General features: G+C 43.3%; 1 long non-coding RNA gene across 1 annotated transcript; it reads right to left on the bottom strand.

Moving 5' to 3' along the window:
* Nucleotides 1-502: 502 nt before the first annotated feature.
* Nucleotides 503-1,889, bottom strand: LOC124687599. The gene is made up of 3 exons (XR_006998251.1): nt 1,647-1,889; nt 1,319-1,557; nt 503-539 (listed from the first exon to the last, which is right to left on the bottom strand). It is a non-coding gene; the product is annotated as an uncharacterized LOC124687599 (long non-coding RNA).
* Between the last annotated feature and the right edge of the window lie 2,555 nt (nt 1,890-4,444).

Genomic DNA, 4,444 nt, shown 5'->3' with positions numbered 1-4,444 from the left:
GATGCGCATTTTGCTCAAATGGACAGATGTCGACTAGGACAAGACCTTTCAGAAGCAATACCTCAACCACAATGGACGCGCTCCGTCCTACCAATATCTACCACCCTCTGTACATTGGGTCGAGTTCTCGCAACCTACTCAATCTAGCCGAGCCCATATAGCATGTGGTTGTACTGGAAGCTACTAAAACAAGAAAACCGAGCTAATCTCTTTGTTCCTGGGTGGCCAACCTCAAGTGTGATGCACACGGTGCTGCCATAGAAATGACCCCGGTGCAACCACTCAACATAAACCAAGCATTACCACTTACCACCCAGGGGTGTATTAATTTGACATGGTTGTTTTCATTAAGAGAATAAAACCTTTATCTCTCGCAATCTCTCCACTTTGATAATAACCCAGGGCCAGCAATTTGAAATCATTATGCACATAAAACAACTACCAATGCATAGAAAACAGTAGGATAATGAGTTTGTGACACTTGCCTTGGTCGGTGTTCAGACGATTGTCGCAATCACACTCGTTGCAATCCGGGCAATCTAACGCAAGCAAAACAATTCACAATCAAACACCAAACAACACAAACAGGTAAAACACATAATGAAATTATGCATGCATGCTCTGGAAAGAAATTTGATATCCAACATTTTTATAAACAATTACTTTATGCAATAAAGGTTTCAAATAGCCATTTAACCATGAACAAAATATATATTTATAAAATAGTTTCTAATATCTCTTGCAGCATACTGGTGGATAGGCAATTTAAGTATCTGTAATTTGGCGTTGGATTCATATTAAAATAGTTTACAGAATTTAAAATATACTTAAAATACTATATACACGATTTTAAATTGCAAAATTCGCAAGTTTCGTAACAGTACAAACTAACAGTACCAAAATATTCTTCTCATTTTTCTGAATCCAACGATATATTATTTGTCCAATTCCGAGTTACGAAACTTTAATAATGAATTTCACAAGATTAAACATTTCGCGGTTTACCAATAATTTTATCCGAAAAGCTGTCAGGAAAAGTTTCTCGGATGCAGAAACTTTCTACACGAAAGTTACAGAGAATTCAATTACGAACTCAATGCAAAAGGAATCATCTAAAACGGAGCTATAGATTATTTGTTATGAATTTTCAAAGTCTTTATGGGTGAAAGAGCTAGCACCATCTGCACGATCGATCGATTTGGAAACGAGACAGTACGGTTCACTTATTGAGCTAGCCATCTACCAAGCTGATCAGTGATCAGTGCATGCGGGAGGGAATAAAAATTAAAGAAACGTGGTGAGGCATGATAGGCTGTACCGGCTCACTGCTACGTACTGCTACGAACGATGCTGGGGTGTGGTGGAGGACGACGAAGGAGACGGACGCGGTGTTGCTGCCTCCGACTCTGCAGGTGACGGCGAGGTGCGGCTTCACGGGATGATTTCGTTCACGTACTCTTCAGCGATCTGCTAGTTCCGATCAGCGGTGGTTCCTAGCTGAATTACTCCGTCTCTGGTGAAGCTCCGACGGTCTCGTGTGTGCGTGTTCTTGTGGTTCTGCTGGTGGGAAAAAAAAGGTTAAAAACATGCGGTAGATTGATCTATGAATCTTGGACAGAGAAGGGAAAGGCGAGGGTTCCTGGAACCTCCTTCGAACTTGGTGGCGGGCGTACTCCGGCAAGAAATTCGCCGTACTCCGGCGAGAAATTTGCGCAGCCTGGCGGCGCAAAAATTTGGGAATTTAGGGAGCAAAAACGGAGGAGCTCATGGAGTATTTATAGAGGGATGTTTCGTGGCAAAGGGAACACGAAATCGAACGGAACCGGGAGATTCTTCCGGCTTCGTTTTGGAACAGAGTTTGTTTCAGATACGAAGCTATAGTCTGGAGGTTGGAGATGCTCTGGTGGGACCCGCATCAGGCAAAAGAAAAAAAAAATAGAAAACGAGATGAGAAAAGAGAGAACGTGCGTGCGTCCCGGGAGCTGCAGCTCGTGGACAATCCGCGGATGCTGGCTGGGCCTTTGGCCTGGCCGGCCGGTCAGTTTCTTTTTTTTTTCTTTCTCTTTTCTGTTTTTTTTTTCTGAAAACTGAATTAGCTGGAGGTTGTAAAATCTGACGTAAAATAAAAATACGAAAATTTGTAAAAACTCTCAGTACAGTACTGGATATACTGGGCACAGCCCCAATCCAGTAAAGCACCAGGGTAAATATAGTATGCATATTTATATTGATCAACAAGGAGCAATACTAGCAATATAAATCACTTTTATGCAAGAAACATGTGAAGCATTTTCTAAAACTGAAACTTTGACATGCTGATATGATGCAATGCATGAATTTGAAAATGCACAGTTTTTAGGATGTTACAAATAGTTACTTGCATTTACTTTATTTACTGTCTTGTTTGCGTTCTTTATATCAAAAACACAAAAAAATTAGTTACTTGCATTAATTTATTTAGTTTGCTTTACTTATTTTTATTACTGCTAAAATGGGTACTCCTGAGAATACTAAGTTGTGTGACTTCACTAGCACAAATAATAATGATTTCCTATGCACACCTATTGCTCCACCTTGCTACTGCGAGCAGAATTTTATGAAATTAAACCTGCTTTACTAAATCTTGTTATGAGAGAGCAATTTTCTGGTGTTAGTTCTGATGATGCTGCTGCCCATCTTAATAATTTTGTGAACTTTGTGAAATGCAAAAGTATAAGGATGTAGATGGGGACATTATAAAACTGAAATTGTTTCATTTCTCCGTAAGAGGAAGAGCTAAAGATTGGTTGCTATCTTTGCCTAAAAATAGTATTGATTCATGGACTAAATGTAAGGATGCTTTCATTGGTAGATATTATCCTCCTGCTAAAATTATATCTTTGAGAAGTAGCATAATGAATTTTAAGCAATTGGATAATGAACATGTTGCCCAAGCATGGGAAAGAATGAAATCTTTGGTAAAGAATTGCCCTACCCCGGTCCATTCTTTTACATCTGAAATACAATCAACTGCAATCTCTGTTCTCTGTTGTTCTTCACAAGCAAACATCATTCTCCACATCATATGTTTAATCCTTTGTTTACAGCAAGCCGGTGAGATTGACAACCTCACTGTTAAGTTGGGGCAAAGTATTTTGATTGTGTTGTGCGGGTTCCACGTTGGCGCCGAATCCCTGGTGTTGCGCCGCACTACACTCCTCCGCCAACAACCTTCACGTGGCCTTCATCTCCTACTGGTTCGATAAACCTTGGTTTCTTACTGAGGGAAAACTTGCTGCTGTACGCATCACACCTTCCTCTTGGGGTTCCCAACGGACGTGTGCTTCACGCGTTATCAATAATCACTGTCATCTCTTGTCTACATGGTGAACTTACTTCATGTCACCTGACGAGGGATCACCTCGCCAATGCCTACGTATTGTAGACTTGGGTTTCGGGAGAGAGCGACGATGGAGATTCCGGGAGCGAGATTAGGCACACGACGTACCCAGCTTCGGGTCCCCTCGGTGGAGGATCCCTACGTGCTGCTAGCAATCCACTATATGAACATTGTATGTTTACAGGGTGCCGCCGTAGGCGGAGCTATGTTGTCTATCTGTTGTCCTCTCTATTTCGGGTGCCCTGGCTAGCTTTATATATGCAACCAGCCTAGTGTTTTACAAGAATCCTAGTCGACTACTTCTTCAGGTTGCCTTGTTGGGCCTTCTCCATATTTGGTCTTCTCCATATTGGGCCGAGCCAGGTATACTAATAATGGGTACCCGAAGGGTATGCCCATGTCGTAGCCCCGAGTTTATAGGAAAGTCGAAGACTTGCGTAGAAACTCCAAGCATAACCATCTCCGAAGTCGAAGAAGTACAAGGCGAGGTCCATGTCGTAGATTATGTGTAGCGTAGATGATGTCGACGATTCTTGAAATTATCGGGTGCGCGGCAGCGCTCCCGATGGGAGTAGCCCCGAGTCTATGGGCAAGCGCTTGCACTTGGGCATAGACTCAAGTTGTACTACTCGATGAAGAACTTAACTATATTTCCGGAGGACTCGATGAAATCCATGTGCTCCCGATGGGAGTAGGCTCCACTCGAGTCGTAGAATCGAGTTGAGTCTCGCAAACCTTGATTGTCATAGATGCTCGTCGAAGTTATTTTCTATAGGGTGCGCGACCAGCGCTCCCGATGGGAGTAGCCCCCGAGGCTACAGCCAAGTGTTTGCACTTGGGTGTAGGCTCAACTTGCTTTTAATCGACACCACAATTTTTCCTCTTTCTTGTATCTTATTGTTGACTGCCAAAACCCACCGGCGGGCAGCGGCCTTGTCAACACTGTAGAGCCGGGGGGAGCCTAGAGCTGCGGCTGGCTGAGACCCCTCCGAGCGACGGCCCGCAATGCTCTTCTGGTCACACGCGGCGTTGCGAAGTGCAAGGGCGTGCCACCCGACCTATACC

Source organism: Lolium rigidum, chromosome 2 (genome assembly GCF_022539505.1).
Source record: "Lolium rigidum isolate FL_2022 chromosome 2, APGP_CSIRO_Lrig_0.1, whole genome shotgun sequence".
NCBI lineage: Eukaryota > Viridiplantae > Streptophyta > Magnoliopsida > Poales > Poaceae > Lolium > Lolium rigidum.
The sequence above is the reverse complement of the archived record's forward strand: the minus strand, read 5'-3'. Positions and strand labels throughout refer to the sequence as shown.